The sequence below is a fragment of the Bos javanicus genome, chromosome 17 (assembly GCF_032452875.1).
Source record: "Bos javanicus breed banteng chromosome 17, ARS-OSU_banteng_1.0, whole genome shotgun sequence".
Lineage (NCBI taxonomy): Eukaryota > Metazoa > Chordata > Mammalia > Artiodactyla > Bovidae > Bos > Bos javanicus.
Window position 1 is genome coordinate 5,689,647 of NC_083884.1, and position 17,040 is coordinate 5,706,686.

Here is a 17,040-nt window from a genome sequence, read left to right on the forward strand (position 1 = left end):
TCCACGCCGGGCAGACGCCCCCCGGCTGGGGGGGCGGGGACCCCGATGTGAAGCGGCGGCCGGGGCGGCGGGGACAGCGGGACCGACGCCGCCGTCCTTCCCTTCCCTCCCCCGCCCCTCTGCCCCCTCGGGGGGTCTCCGTTCTCGGCCCGTCGCCGGCCCCCCGGCTCCTCGGCAAGGACTCCGGGAGGAGTTCTTAGAGCCCCCTCCCTGCCCCAGCCCCGAGGGCGGCGGGGCCGGGGGGGACCCGGGGGGCCGGCCGCAGCCTCCGCCCAGAAGAAACTTTATAAAACAAAAATCCGGAGCCTCCCAAACGGGACTGTCGGGGAGAAGTGGCCCGGGACGGGCAGAAGACCCAGCCTGAAGAGACCCAGGAAGAGGAAAAGAGGAGGTAAGCCGGGCCGCCGCTGCCGCCTCTGCTCCGGCCGCGCGGAAGAGACCCGGGTGGCCGCCCGGCTTGGCGGTCCCAGCCCCGCTTCTTGCTCAGCAACGCGCCGGAGCTGCCGCGGCTGCCGCCTCGGTCCCTAGGAGGACAGGAAACAGCCCGCTTTCTCAGCGCCGCCGGTTCTTCTCTAAAGTGTGAGTTCCCCGGGAAGGGGAGTTGGGGGGCGGTGGTGGTGTAGAAATGGGGAGGATGCTGGGGCGTCCTCTGGAGTTTGGCCGATGTTTTCCAGGAGTGTTGGGAGTGTGTAGATGAGAGGGGTACCTTAGTCCTCGCTGCCGGGAGAGGCATCCGGCAGCCCTGTGTTTTGTGACCTTTAGCGCTGGGTACGTGGAATACGCACAGGTTTCTCTTCGAGGAGTTCTTTCTTCAAAGTGGACACTTGCACCTTTCTGGCCAGTAATTAGCAAAAGGAAATTGAGGAAGCCCGAGTCTATATGCGCACAAAGGACATCTCTGTAATATCTCTTTTCCTGGTACACCGGGTGGGAAACTGCGCTGTAGTTTTTGGCTCTGGGCAACTCATTTGGGTTCCCAAGGGGGAAGCTCTGACACTGTGAACCCCTGAAAGTAAAACTTTTTTTGGTCAGTCTTCTTTGAGAGATTTCATTTCAGGAGCAACTGGTATAGGAGTTATTTTTTTTACCTTCTCGTTTCCTGGGTGTAATTCCTGTGTATCCGGAGGATACTAACAGATTGCAGTTACTCAGGAAATTCTGGGTTCTTATGAATCGCAACTGATTTGGGGGAGAGAATTTAGTACTTTAACCAGTAAAAAAAGTTACTAAATTTTTCCTTAAGCGCTTTTTTTGGTAGCATATGTCCTACTTGATGACTTGAAGCTTTGCTTATTTATCTCATGCTTCTCTATACAGTGAGGAGAAACTAATGATGTTTAATTCTTTGAAGAATGTTTTTCCTCTTCCTTTATTTTAAAAGTGAAGTCTGTAAAATCTTTTATTTGTAATTTGGATATCCTCTCTGTGTGCCAAATTAAGGTGCAGGAAAAGTAATTAACATTTCATATATTTGTACAGACCATAAGCGTACGGTGGAATTTTATTTAACGGAACATAGGCAGTACTAAGAATTAGGGCCCCTCCAGACAGCTGTGTGAACTCACACTCTCTGAAGCCACTGCTGAGAGGGGCTTAGAGGGAATGAATGTAGAAAGTTTGTGGGAATGCGGTTATCTATGCTCTTTTCATTCAGGATCTTTTTAAAAACTTTCTCGAAACACTTTTCATCCTGAATTGTTTGTCTTTTGAAGAAATGAATTCTACAAGTTTATTAGCCTCTGAATTATGTAACGGTTCATTTATTTCTCCCAAACCTGTCTCAAGTTTCAAGACACATCCCAAATTTGTGTTTTGAGAACTGCTAGAACAAGCTGGCGTTCATCTTTTCCTGGTTTTGTAGATGTTGATTGCTTCTCTTTACCATCATCTTTCCTGGTTTTTGTCTGTCTTAGAATGATTTCTTCCACGCTCATCATCACTTTGCCCTCCTCTGGGACTTCTCCAGGTGTTTTGTTTTGTTTCTCTTTGTATGCCTTGTTCTTGTTATGCTTTTGTTAGAAGTCTTAAATTCTCTTTTAAATAGATACTGACATCAAAATATTGAGCAGTGTATGTAGTATTAGATGTGGAGTCAGGATCGAATGTCTGTAGATCTGTTATTTCGTGACCTTAAGGAAGTCATATATTCCATACTTTAGAAAGATAGGAGGAAGAGAAATGTAGTTTTGCATAGGCTTATTTTGGTGGGGCGGAAAGGAGGACAGAGCAACAAACTAATCTGAGCATATATTATACTCCATGAAAGTTGTTTACAACTTTAAGACTTGTATTGTTTTGACTATACATTGGTTAAAAATCATGGTATTTTATTGCATATTTGAGTAGCAAAAAACAGCAAAATATTTGAGGGTCTCTGCCTTTGAGATGCTTTTGTGTCTGGGCGGCAGAGGCAATGGAACTTGCACAGAATTGTAGGAAAGGGAGAATGGACTAGTTTCCATCCATGACCACTCTGTTGGCTGCTGTTTGGTGCCTTATAGATGTAAATTTATTTGGACAGATTTCATTAGATGTTGATGTTGGACTATACAGAACTTACTGGAGTATCTCAGTCAGGGGAAGGTGTTTTTTTAGGAAGAAAAGAACAGGTGGAGATAAAGTGTTTTGAACTCTTGGAACTGGAGGGTGTGAGGGACACATGTAATTAGGAAGTTAACTTAGGGGAATACAGTGGGAATTTGTTGAGTAGGCTTAGGGCCAGTTTGTGTGGATACACGTTTACAGTCCGAAGAATGAATTGAGAGTAGTGTTTTTGAGAGGGTAGTTTTAGACCATTGAGGATAAATTGTATTTTAGGCCAAGAGGCATTGCACTTGGATTAGGGTTTTAGTGTTCTAGGCAACTAACATTTTTACACCACAGTCAACCGAAGGGCTGTAACAGATGCAAGAGTGGAGGAGAAGATGCTCCCAGTATGTTAGTATGGTACTAGTGGTTTCTTATAAACAGTAATTTAAAATGGGGCAATGGACTTTATTTTGGACATTACATTTTAGGGTTCAAGTTGGATACCGATGCAGTTTCAAAACAGTACAATGGTGAGTAATATGCTGAAAACTGGAGTCATTATTAAGTACTATGGTCTCTCTATAGTGTTTGTGGAAAGAATGAGCCGAAAAATGGGTACATTTACTTGGGAGGAGGGGAATTTGTTAGCAAAGATACAGGAAGAACAAAGAATGGATGAGACTGAAAGTGAATGAGAGTTGAAATTGAAAAGGAAGGAATGAGCTTTAAACATGGCCGCTAGTTCAGTCTTAGGGCATATGGTTATCTTTGAAATAGCTAACAAGCTCTTCATAGGCTATATAGGTCCTTTGAGATTTAAGTTCAGAAGAATATATAAAATTTCAGTTTGAAGGAACTTATACAAGAAGGGACAGATCTGTTTCATCAAATTCATCTTTTTAAAAGTTTGCCTTTCATTATTATCCTAAGTTTGGTCTTTAACATGATGAAGTGGTGCTAAAAATAGCTGGCAGAGAAGGCTACTTCCCCTGCTGCGGTTGGTGCGTGTCTTTGTGTCCCATACAATGGAGGGGGTATCCCTGTGTTGGCACAGCATGCTGAAAATGCCTTAAAAACCTTTCTATTAAAAAACAAGCGAAAACCAATTTGGCACTTAAAAGAATTTAGACATCTTCGAAGCATTTATAGGCACTGGAAGACTGATCTTTAAGAAATTAAAAATATTAAAAATTTTTGCAGTGAAAGTTGCATATAGGCTATTCTCTAACAAGGCCTTTCCAGGTGATGCAATAGTAGAGAATATCCACCTGCCAATGCAGGAGATGCAGTTTGATCCCTGGGTCAGGAAGATCCCCTGGAGAAGGAAATGGCAACCCACTCCAGTACTCTTGCCTGGGAAATGCCATGGACAGAGTGGCCTGGTGGGCTACAGTCTGTGGGGCCTCCTAAGAATTGGACACGACGGAGCACAGCACAGCATCATCAGCATCTAACAAGGATTAAGGATTACGAGGTAGGAAATACATTATGGCGCTTTTTTGTGCTCCTTCGTTTGATCACCGTCTTAGTAGCTTCTTTGGCTTCTTCCTCAGAGCAGTAGTGGGAATGGCCGTAGCTGTTCAGGCAGGGCACTGCATCTGAGGTGGCTCCAGGACTTGGGATGTGTGCCGTGTGTGCCTTCTCTTCTCACCCTCTGCTGCTGCTAAGTCGCTTCAGTCGTGTCAAACTCTGTGCGACCCCATAGATGGCAGCCCACCAGGCTCCCCCGTCCCTGGGATTCTCCAGGCAAGAACACTGGAGTGGGTTGCCATTTCCTTCTCCAATGCATGAAAGTGAAAAGTGAAAGTGAAGTCACTCAGTCGTGTCCGACTCGTAGCGACCCCATGGACTGCAGCCCACCTGGCTCCTCCGTCCATGGGATTTGCCAGGTGAGAGTACTGGAGTGGGTTGCCATTGCCTTCTCCTCTCACCCTCTAGTTTCCACATTTTTTCTGCAGGTGAAGTCGTGTTTTGATGAACTTTAAAGGGCCTTTTTGGGTTGACTTGATCTACTAGTAAAGAAAGTGGGGAAGATGGGGCTTGTAGTAGGGAGTGTGCTCTGCCTTAGCAACTTTGGGACTCATTTGGGATGAATAAAAGAGGTGTGTGTGTGTGTGTTTAAACATTGGGTGATCCCAAGCCCACATGTAGTTAGCAGCAGCCCAATTCGCATACTTGAAGGTGGTTCTTGGAGAAACCTTGTGTTTCCCTCCAGCATCTCATTGTGCAGAGGAGGGGTTGGCAAACTTTTCTTTGTGAAGGGCCAGTTAGTAAATAGTTTAGATTTTGTGAACCATATGGGCTCTGTTGCAAAGATTCAGTTCTGCTGTTGAAGTGTGAACGCAGCCACAGACAGTATATAAGTGAATGTGTGTGACTGTGTTCTAATAAAACCATACACATAAAAACCAGGTAGACTGGGTTTGGCTGGTAGTTTAGGGATCCCTGGTATAAAACACTGCCAAGTCCACTGACATGTGTGAGCTTCCTTCCACTACAGAGCTGGGACTGGCTATTTTAGCTGGTCTCTGCTTTCTCAATGAGATGTATTTCCTGGAGGCTGTCTTAAAATGATCCTGCAGAGTCTTCTATTCAAAGGTCCTTTTGCCTCCACAGTGATGAAACCTATGGGCTGAGGAGTGGAGGCAATGCCATCTGTAAAGGGATGCAACCAAAGAGTAGGGACTGCTGAATTTCTCATTCAAAGACACCATAGCATATAAGGTGCCATATGGTGATATACTGGCTGTGTATCGGGGCCAGAAGCATCTCTGAAGTATCTTTGAAGAAACTTGTGAGTATAATTTTGAAAGGTTCTGAAAATAAGCTGTAGAGCATTTACTTTAGATGTAAAATTAGAATTGTTCATGGTTTGTTTGAATCAGGTGAAAGTGCTAATCAAACCTTAAGATCCTTAAAGTTTGACCCTTCTTGTTTCTTAAAGCTTTGGTGATCTTTTTGCAGTGCCCTTCAGTGGGTAGAATTACTGGCTCCACAATTTTTGTTAATTTCAAGTATTAGGTCTTAACTGATCACTTAAATCACTTAATTGTGTACTTTAAAAAGTTTTGCTGTGTTCTTAAGGTTAAATGTAGCATGGGTTATAGATTCACCCAACAAATAAATCTCAAATGTGTTGTTTAGCAAGGACAGTTCATTTTGTTCAATGTTGCATCATAGCTAATATCAAAACTTTTGTTTCATTTGTTAATATTGGATGGTGGTATATTTTTACCCTGGTTTCATAGGACTTTTTTATCTCAGGCAGGGGAAGGGATTATTCTTGCAGTAGTGACCACTTTTTAGTTTCAAACCTGCTTTTACTTTACATAATGTTTCTACATGTAATTGATAACTTCAGTTCCTCTTCTTTTAAAAAAGGAGTCTGACAATTTTACACAGCCTGACAATTTTAGTATACCTTTTAGAAAGAAGGTTACTGTGACCTTGCTTTCTCATTCATTAGGAGAGGATTGTTTCTTTGCTCTTTTCAAGTCTTCCTTTTATTTCAAGCTTAAGGATTAGTGGCAGTTTAAAAGACACAAGGTGTCTGTCTCCTATCTGCAAATATTCCAAATAGAAATATTCTATATTGGTGACACTTTCAGTGGACTAGGGAAGAGAGGTGTATAATTTTTTTTTTTTTACTTGTAGCTGAATTGTCATTACCAACAGATGAGTAAAGTTGTTTCCAAATAATGGACTCCTGCTGTTAAACATTTCTACTTTGTGTCTTTTCCCTACCCAGTGGCAAGCCAGTCTGTCTGATGCCTCAGTGTAGTAGATTTTGGCTACTTTCTTGTGATACCTCATTGATACTGTATCCTCATCCCTTTTACAACAGGTTTAGAGTGTTTTCTAAATCTGCTGGACGTTTTCTGAACACTATGGGATATATATTTTCTAATAATTACACTTTTACACACATGTATAGTTAGCAGTTCGTCCTAGTCTGTCATCAGAATTGCGAAATACTTGAGGGAATATCTGTGCTTGATTTGGATATTGAGTGACAGAATGTATAGCAGTTTTTCTAAAATGTTCCCTTAAAAAGTTTTGAGTAACAACTGATTTCTCTAAAACTGTAAGCTAATAGAAGAAAATATGTTTGTGTTGTATTATCCTGGGATGTTGGATGTTGAAAAGTAATGAACAAAATGCAACAGATGTTATTGCTTGGTATCTTGTCTTTTTGCTCTCTTCCCCTTCACCTAAGGGATGGATTGTAGCTCAGTCAGATACTGTGCAGTTTCTGTTGCTGTGCTGTTTCGCCTCCGCCCTGTTTTTCCAGCTGAAGGTTAGCTACTGGAAATCTGGTGGCTTTAGGCAGGAGGTTGCATGAGCTGTGTGTGTGTCTGTGTGCACACGAGTCATGCTAGATGCTCCTTCATGGCTGCTGTGGAATTTAGGACCTATTAAAAAGATAGTGGTGCAAAGTATTTTTAATATCACTTGGGCGTTCTTCTGAGAGATTCACCATAGGACAAGATCCTGAACCCATCAATATATGTTAGGCCAGATGGGAAGTGTCAAAACAAATTGCTGGTTTGTTTTTGGAAGAAAGTATGTATCTTAGTGAGACTTTTAGGATGGCATGCTTTTTAGGCAGTTAGCGGGTAGTAATAGACCTTTGCACAACATCTCTAGGTCTGAGAAGGACTTGCCCCACTAACGTTGTTGTTCAGCCGCTCAGTCTTGTCCAACTCTCTGCGGCCCCACGAACTGCAGCACGCTGGTCCTCCTTTCCTCTGTCATCTCCTGGAGCTTGCTCAAACTCATGACCGTTGAGTCAGTGATGCCATCCAACCATCTCATCCTCTGTCGTCCCCTTGTCCTCCCGCCTTCAATCTTTCCCAGCATCAGGGTCTTTTCCAATGAGTCAGCTCTTTGCATCAGCTGGCCAAAGTATTGGAGCTTCAGCATCAGTCTTTCCAATGAATATTCAAGGTTGATTTCCTCTTGGATTGAGTGGCTTGATCTCCTTGCAGTCCAAGGGATTCTCAAGAGTCTTCTCCAGCACCACTTACAATGGTGGGTAACTTAGAACTGTCTAATGGTAGAAACTATTATACATACCTGAAACACACAACATGTTGCTAATTTCTCATTTCTCTCATAAAATACATTGATGCTCTGGAAGCAGAAGCCCTGTTAGTTAGGCAATACTTTCCTTACCTTTGTGGCCTAGGACAAGCTTACTTAGCCTTTTGCTATCGACTTCATCACCTGTTGATGGGGATGTGTCTTACACAGGGTGGTTGTTAGGATTAAATGGGATAATGTAAAACATATGCGAAGCTCTTCCAGTGCCTGGCATATAGTAAGATGACCCATGACTGTTAACTTACTATCTTTTAAAGTATAAAAGATAAAAGGTAAAGATCTTTTAAAGTATAACATAGACAGAAGGCTAATGTCAGGCTTTATATTGCCCAACACTAAATTCAGCCTTGAGTTTAACAAATTATTCTAAAGTAATTCTGCAGTGTTTTCAAAAGCCTCTGAAACAGTGTATGATTCATTAACATTTTTATTTAAAAAAATCTTAAAGAAATGGCAGAACTGCTGTGCTTATTATTTATAGAAAAGAAAGACTTATTTAAACATAACTAGAACTTGAATTTATCCCTAAAGACCTCAATAGTGCTTAGATTAGAAAGGACTCTTTTTGGAATAATTTATTGATTATGTCTGAAAGTGACTATGGTTTATATTGTCCATTTAGAAATAGCAGTATGTAATTGGGTTATCAAGCCATTTAATTGTCCATCTCTAACACTTGAGAATAAAAAACTTTGAAAAAATCATGAAATTTAATAAGTTTTATTTGTATCAGTACATCTCAAATTAAGATGGAAGGAATTTTATTTAGGTGATTTTGTTTTAACTAAATTTTTAGCTTTCTTCTTTTTCTAAAATGATGAGAGGGAGGAAGGGATATTCCCTTTTCATGCTTAATATTTATTAAATGCAGGATCAGCTTTCAGAAATAACTTTTCCTTTACTTGGCAGAATCACTCTTCTATTGGCCAGTTCAAGAAATAAATGCTTCTTGATAGTTTTTTGTATTTGGAAAGTATTTCTATTTTGAGAACAGTTTGCCTATATCTTCATAGTTTGTTTATTTAATAGAACTGTATGTTTAAGATAAGTGTATGAAAACAATCTGAAGGCAGAAAGAAAAGACTGAGATACGTTCCTTAGCACTGTTTTTCTTGCCAACTGTTGTCCTCGTTCTCATGCAGAAATTAGATTGACATATATTAGTGGATCTCTGGTTAAGTAATTTAATGAATATTTTAATTTTTAAACAAATTCAATCTCTTAAATATTTTTCTTTGGTGGTTGCAATTGGAGTTTTAATTCTGGAGTTATGCTTCTTTCCATTTTAGACATTTTCAGAAAGAATTATGGTTATGAATAGGTTACTGGATAGGTGGGAGAAGAGCATAGTCTTCCTAGTGAGTTTAATTTCTTCCTGTTTGTTTATTATGTCTGTAATATCAGAGGCTATATAAATAAATACATGGGTCATTAGCTTTCTTTTGCATGATTGGTGGTCTCTTCATTGATGGGGTGACTTTGATAATATAACCTTTGGAATGCAGCTGTAATAAATGGGGAACATTTTTTTCTACCTGAATATTACATAGGTAGGCTTTTTTTTTAATTAGAGAAATATGGAAATTTTAACTCACTATATTAGAAATTTAGAGTAGGAAACAAAAGATTTACAAGTTTTGTAAAGGCCTGTTAGGAGGAGAGGAGAGATGGGATGTGCAGAGGAGGGGAGACACCCAGTGAAGGAGGGAACGAAGCAGCAGGTTGGGGAGAAGGCCCAGGACTTGTTGAGATGAGCCTTAGTCAGAGGCCACACCCTGTTATTTCTCTGGGTTGTGGACGTGGGGTGTTACCACTTGTTATCTACCACCCTTTGAAATGTCGATTAGATGCTTGACTCTAGTTCCTAGTTTTTCAACATCTGGATTATTTAAACCATTGAAGTCTTATCTGTGTGGGATAATCTGTGTATTCTAGGGTGGGAAAATTTCCATAGTACCTGCTCGAGGAGGGGCGGACATACAGTTTTTGAGTATGTTGGAGTTTCCTTTTTGTTCTGTTTCATTGTTTTTCCTCATGGACCACATTCCCCTCATTGGCCACATTTCCCTAGCTTTGCCCAAGAAGGGTATTTGTGATTCTCTGTATGTGACAGAGTAGCTGAGAGGTAGGCCTTGGAGTTAACAGCCCCAGGTTCCATCTGAGCTGCTTTGTGACCTTGGGCAAGTTATTTGTTCAGTATGTGAACCTGTAAGACTGAGATGATGATAATAGTACCTCTCTCTTAGAGGTTAAGAGGGTTAAGATAATGGATCACAGTGTCTGGCTCAGAGTTAGTGCTCAATAAATGGTCATTATTGCAAGAGTAATAAATATTATACTATTATTGTTATTTTTGTGTTGCTCAAGGCCCTTGTGACCTTTGTTTTTGAATATGTCACTCCTTTGAATACTGCTTTTATTCAGCAGTGATGTTCATTGAACACTTACTGTGCCAGGCATTGATCTAAGTGAACAGAACATTATAATCCGTGCCCTCTTGAGGCTTCCATTCTGGTTGAAGGGTACAGAATACGTAAAAGCAGAGCAGATGACCCGTCTCTCATCCTGTGAAATTCGGTGTTTGGCCTCCTATGTCTGAGCCTCCACTGACCAGCCCTGCGGGTCTTCACCTGTGGGTCTTTGGTGTTTGCTCCTGTTGCTGTGCTTCAGAGGCTTTGTGGCAGGAGCACCCTAATAGCACATATCTAGTTCCTAAAGTTGGTACTGTGCATACATACAGTTAGTGCTTAAAAAATACTTGTTAATTTGTCCTGAGTTGAGGTTGAGTCTTTTTATTTAACTTACACTTGTGTGGATTATTATAGTTTTTACTTCCAGATAATATTTTCAAGTATCAGATGAAAAAGGCTGAAACGTGAATAAGAGACAATGGAATTGTGCTTATAGTAGGGACCGGAGCTCTGTGTAGGGTTCCATGCAGGCTGGCTGTGTGATTTTTTGGCAAGCTTTTTAACCCTCGGCCTCAGTTTCTTCATTTGTAAGATGGAGAAAATAAAAACTACCTCACTGATACTATGTTGTTAGGTTAAATGAGATAATAGATGAGAAGCATAGAACACTGCTTAGCACATAGCAGTAGCCTCAGGGAACATTTGGCAATATCTAGATGTTGTTTGTGGTGATCACAGCCAGGGAGGCGTGTGTGAGGGGGTGCTCTAGTATCCAGTGGGTCGAGGCCAGGTGTAGTCATGGTGCAGGACAGCACCCTGCAACTAAGGATTATCTGGTCCGAAAGGTCAGTGGGGCCAAGGTTGGGAAATCTTGCTTTATCATTAAGCAGTTTCTCTTTTGTTTATTATCTTTGTAGTATAAGGTACTTTGCTAGTTAGATTCTGTATAAATACTGACTTCCTTCACTTGTAACTAAAAATTGTAACTAAAAACTGATGTTGTGTGCAGTGTATATATTTATGCATTTTGTGTGTTGTGTATGTGTACATGTGTATATACTTTTATGAGTGTCTCTGCATCTTCCTATTTTCTCTGCTTGGAGTATTATTTTCATTTCATCTGTGAACACTTATCTAAGACTGAACTACCTTCTCTTCTAGGAAACCTGTCCTGGTTAGTGTGACAAGATGTTTTTTCTCCTGGTTACCCATGGTATCTATGTGGCTTTTATAGCACTTAACATAGTTATTTCTATTTTCCTGGTTGGTCAGTTCTTTGAGGACAAGGATTCTTTCTTCCTCATTTTTCAAGAAGTATCAGTTCAGTTCAGTTGCTCAGTTGTGTCCGACTCTTTGCGACCCCATGATTCGCAGCACGCCAGGCCTCCCTGTCCATCACCAACTCCCGGAGTTCACTCAAACTCACGTCCATCGAGTCATTGATGCCATCCAGCCATCTCATCCTCTGTCGTCCCCTTCTCCTCTTGCCCCCAATCCCTCCCAGCATCAGAGTCTTTTCCAGTGAGTCAACTCTTCGCGTGAGGTGGCCAAAGTACTGGAGTTTCAGCTTTAGCATCATTCCTTCCAAAGAAATCCCAGGGCTGATCTCCTTCAGAATGGACTGGTTGGATCTCCTTGCAGTCCAAGGGACTCTCAAGAGTCTTCTCCAACACCACAGTTCAAAAGCATTAATTCTTCAGCGCTCAGCCTTCTTCACAGTCCAACTCTCACATCCAACATGACCACTGGAAAAACCATAGCCTTGACTAGACGGACCTTTGTTGGCAAAGTAATGTCTCTGCTTTTGAATATGCTATCTAGGTTGGTCATAACTTTCCTTCCAAGAAGTAAGCATCTTTTAATTTCATGGCTGCAGTCACCATCTGCAGTGATTTTGGAGCCCCCCAAAATAAAGTCTGACACTGTTTCCACTGTTTCCCCATCTATTTCCCATGAAGTGATGGGACCAGATGCCATGATCTTCGTTTTCTGAATGTTGAGCTTTAAGCCAACTTTTTCACTCTCCTCTTTCACTATCATCAAGAGGCTCTTTAGTTCTTCACTTTCTGCCATAAGGGTGGTGTCATCTGCATATCTGAGGTTATTGATATTTCTCCTGGCAATCTTGATTCCAACTTGTGCTCCTTCCAGCCCAGAGTTTCTCATGATGTACTCTGCATAGAAGTTAACTAAGCAGGGTGACAATATACAGCCTTGACGTACTCCTTTTCCTATTTGGAACCAGTCTGTTGTTCCATGTCCAGTTCTAACGGTTGCTTCCTGACCTGCATATAGGTTTCTCAAGAGGCAGGTCAGGTGGTTTGGTGTTCCCATCTCTTGAAGAATTTTCCACAGTTTACTGTGATCCACACAGGATCCAAGAAGTATCTCCTTCCCCTAAATGCCTACCTAACATTGGCTGCCACGTGTGTGCTCAGTCACTCAGTTGTGTTGGACTCTTTGCAACCCCATGGACTGCAGTACGCCAGCCTTTGGAGTTTGCTCAAACTCACGTTCATTGAGTCAGTAATGCCATCCAACCATCTCATCCTCTGTCGTCCCCTTCTCCTCCCACCTTCAATCTTTCCCAGCATCAGGGTCTTTTCTGATGAGTCAGCTCTGGCCAAAGTATTGGAGTTTTGGCTTCAGCATCAGTCCTTCCAATGAATATTCAGGACTGATTTCCTTTAGGATGGACTGATTGGATCTCCTCGCAGTCCAAGGGACTCTCAAGAGTCTTCTCCTACACCACAGTTCAAAAGCATCAGTTCTTTGGTGCTCGTCCTTCTTTATGGTACAGCTCTCACTTCCATTTGGGATTCCGTGGTGGCTCAAATGGTTCAGTCCCTGGGTTGGGCAAATCCCCTGGAGAAGGAAATGGCAACCCATTTAAGTATTCTTCTCTGAAGAATTCCGTTAACAGGGGAGCCTGGCAGGCTACAGTCCACGCAGTCGCAAAGAGTCAGACACTACTGAGCAACTAACTTTCTCACATCCATACGTGACGACTGAAAAAAACCATAGCTTTGACTGTACGGACCTTTGTCAGCAAAATAATATCTCTGCTTTTTAATAAGCTTTCTAAGTTTGTCGTAACTTTTCTTCCAAGGAGCAAACGTCTTTTAATTTCATGGCTGCAGTCACCATCTGCAGTAATTTTTGAGCCCATGAAAACAATCCGTCACTGTTTCCATTGTTTTCTCCTGTATTTGCCATGAAGTGATGGGCTTAAAGCTCAACATTCAGAAAACGAAGATCATGGCATCTGGTCCCATCACTTCATGGGAAATAGATGGGGAAACAGTGGAAACAGTGTCAGACTTTATTTTGGGGGCTCCAAAATCACTGCAGATGGTGACTGCAGCCATGAAATTAAAAGATGCTTACTTCTTGGAAGGAAAGTTATGACCAACCTAGATAGCATATTGAAAAGCAGAGACGTTACTTTGCCAACAAAGGTCAGTCTAGTCAAGGCTATGGTTTTTCCAGTGGTCATGTATGGATGTGAGAGTTGGACTGTGAAGAAAGCTGAGCACTGAAGAATTGATGTTTTTGAACTGTGGTGTTGGAGAAGACTCTTGAGAGTCCCTTGGACTGCAAGGAGATCCAACCAGTCCATTCTGAAGGAGATCAGCCCTGGGATTTCTTTGGAAGGAATGATGCTAAGGCTGAAACTCCAGTACTTTGGCCACCTCACACAAAGAGTTGACTCATTGGAAGAGACTTTGATGTTGGGAGGGATTGGGGACAGGAGGAAAAGGGGATGACAGAGGATGAGATGGCTGGATGGCACCACCAACTCGATGGACGTGAGTCTGAGTGAACTCCGGGAGTTGGTGATGGACAGGGAGGCCTGGTGTGCCGCGATTCATAGGGTTGCAAAGAGTCAGACACGACTGAGCGACTGCACTGAACTGATGGGACTGGATGCCATGATCTTCATTTTTTTTGAATGTTGAGTTTTAAACCAGCTTTTTCACTCTCCTCTTTCACTTTCATCAAGCGGCTCTTTAGCTTTTCTTTTTCTGCCATGAGGGTGGTTTCATCTGCATATCTCAGGTTATTGATATTTCTCCTGGCAATGTTGATCCCAGATTGTGCTTCATCCAGCCCAGCATTTCGCATGATGTACTGTACATGTAAGTTAAATAAGCAGGGTAACAATATACAGCCTTGACACACATCTTTCCCAATTTGGAACCAGTCCTTTGTTCTGTGTTGGGTTGTAACTGTTACTTCCTGACCTGCATTTAGGTTTCATGGCAGACAGGTAAGGTAGTCTGGTATTCCCATCTTTTAAAGAATTTTTCACAGCTTGTTGTGATCCACAGAGTCAAAGGCTTTAGCGTAGTCAGTGAAGTAGAAGTAGATGTTTTTCTGTAATTCTCTTTTTCTATGATCCAATGGATATTGGCAATTTATACAGCCTGGTAGGTGTATATTAAGTTAAAAAATGAGTGGAAGAGAGAAAAATCATCTGGGAAGATTTTTAATAGGCTCTACATGAAAAGAATATTATTTTGTCACCTTTGTTTTTTACTCTATTCAAGTTTAGTTGGTTTACAATGTTGTGTTAATTTCTGCTGTGCAGCAACGTGATTCAGTTATGCATGTATGTATATATTTATTTTTTCATGTTCTTTTCCATTGTGGTTTATTACAAGATATTGACTATATTTCCCTGTACAGTAGGACCTGATTGTTTTTCTGTTCTGTGTGCAGTAGTTTACATCTGCCAACACTGAGCTTTGAGTGCATCCCCTCTCCCGCCGCCTCCGCACGTCTGATATCTATGTCTGTGAGTCTGTCTCTTTAGTAGATAAGTTCATTTGTGTCATGTTTTAGATTCCATATGTAAGTGATAGCATGTGGTATTTGTCTTTCTGTTGACAGTCATTGTTTTGATTATCATTGTTACCATTTACTGAATGTGTGCTATATGTCAGGCACTGTGCCAAGGATTTTTACTGCTTTTTAAATTTATTCCTCACAACAGTCCCTATGCATGGGTAGTAATAAGCCAGTTTCATGACAGAAGAAACAGCTTCACAACATTTTCTAAGAACATATAGCTAGCAATTTGAACTTGCAGACCTGGGTTTCAAATCCAGATCCATCAGCTCTGTGGCCTCTGCTTCTAATTGCTGTGACACAGCCTTGTGAGTTTCAGCGGAGGAGTGACTGGCAGTGCTGAGGTAGGAGGTGAAGGTCATGGGATTTCAGCCTGTACAGATGTTGGAAGGAAGGAGCCAGATAGACTCGTGGAGAAGCAATTCCCAGGTTTATGTTCCTTATACAAAATAATTATAGAATTTAAACTTGTGATTTAAGTAGCTTGCCTTAACCTGCCTCTTTTATTAAGTTTAATCTTGCTCTTGGTATTACCATCAGGGCAGGTGTCTTAGATACATCTTTAGCAGAAGGAGAAATCAATATAGGTAAAATCTAAAAATATCGTGGAGCAAAGTGATTCTTAGTTTTTTTCTATGTGTAAAATGTGTTTTGTAGTTAAGAGTTAAATCTTTTGAAAGAGAGTCTTGTTTAGGGGATGAGCCTCAAAATTATGTTGTTTAGGACTTGAAAACTTTTGATTTAGTATGCCTGGAAGGTATAGCAGATAATTTGAGAGTCAACACTTCCTAATCTCTAACATATAAATTATTTAAGTTGATATCTAGTTTATTTTTATGTGGTTTCTTAAAGTTTTTGTTTCCTGAGATAGTTTGTTACTTAAAAAAAATTACTTTCTCCTTCCTTCTCATACTATGTACAGGAATGTTCCTTACCCAGTTAGTTTATTTAGAGATGTGTTACATTTAATCAGTATAGTGAGAGCACAGTCTTGACATCTGTGTGCTGTTTTTACTCATTACGGAAGTTAAATACTTTTAAATTTTATTTTTTTACCTTAAAAAGAGCTAAACCTGGATATTGGTCTTAAAAAAGTTTCCTAAAAGAATTTCTCTTTTCTCTTGACTGTGTTTTAAATACTGTATTTGTAACCATAGTTACATATATTTGAACTTTGCTCTTTTCAGAATTATATAATTCAGTGCTTTGTAAAATTTTATCAAAAATTACATGTAAACACTTAAGAGCAGTGTACTGAATTATGTTCCATTAAAAATGCCTGAGTGAAATTGAGTTCTGGTAAATAAGAATTTAGGGTTGAGAGGGAAGGGGATATGTGTATGCATGTGGCTAATTCGTGTTGAATCTGTGTTGGAAACCATCACAATATTTAAAGTAATAATCCTCTAACTAAAAATAAAATTAAAAAAATAATTTAGGGTTGGAATACAGGGAATCAGATAATCATGTCAAGATTTTAGGATTTAAGATCTTAGGCTCATTAGTGAAAGTGAAAGGAAAGTTGCTCAGTTGTGTCCGACTCTTCGCGACCCCATGGACTGTAGCCTACCAGGCTCCTCTGTCCATGGGATTCCCCAGGCAAGAGTACTGGAGTGGGGTGCCATTAACTTCTCCTTTCACATTATCTACCACAGGTTGACTTTCTTTCTGTTTTTCAGACAAACAAGCTTTATTTTCACTTTGCAAGCTTGCATAATTATAAAAAATGCTGTTTTGTAAAAAGTTTAAAGTTATACAAACTTTATAAATAACCCTGCAACCATGCATAGTAGATAGTCAAGTAAATGTGCAATAACTTTGAACTACATCAGCTGTAAATCACATAGTTTCTTTGTAATTCGTGGGCTTGGTCATAGGTGCACTTGTCTCCAGGCGTAAAGGTTGGGTTTCAGTATCTTAGTGTCCTATTTCCAACATTCATACGTCTTCACACTTGATCAGGTGGAACTGAATTCAAGCTAGTGATGAAAAACTTATTACCAGAACCACTGTTGGAGTTCCTAAATTTAGCGTGCATCAGGATTACCTGGAAGGCTTGTTAAACTATAAATTGCTGGTCCCCAAATCTAGTATTTGAGTCAATAAGTCTGGGGTGAGACCCAGGAATGTAATAAATAATTCTTAC

The 17,040-nt window shown here is 41.0% G+C and overlaps 1 protein-coding gene across 7 annotated transcripts in view; it reads left to right on the forward strand.

The window, feature by feature from the left end:
* Positions 1–258: 258 nt before the first annotated feature.
* The window catches only part of FBXW7 (F-box and WD repeat domain containing 7), a 224,154-nt gene continuing 207,372 nt past the window's right edge, over positions 259–17,040 (forward strand). For 4 of the 7 annotated variants that reach the window (XM_061383983.1, XM_061383982.1, XM_061383981.1 and 1 more), the window contains exon 1: positions 277–579. The gene's annotated coding sequence lies outside the window, so the exon portion shown is untranslated. Of the gene's footprint in view, positions 580–17,040 lie in introns of all 7 variants that reach the window. The other 3 variants (XM_061383986.1, XM_061383985.1, XM_061383990.1) reach the window with 2 other exon arrangements.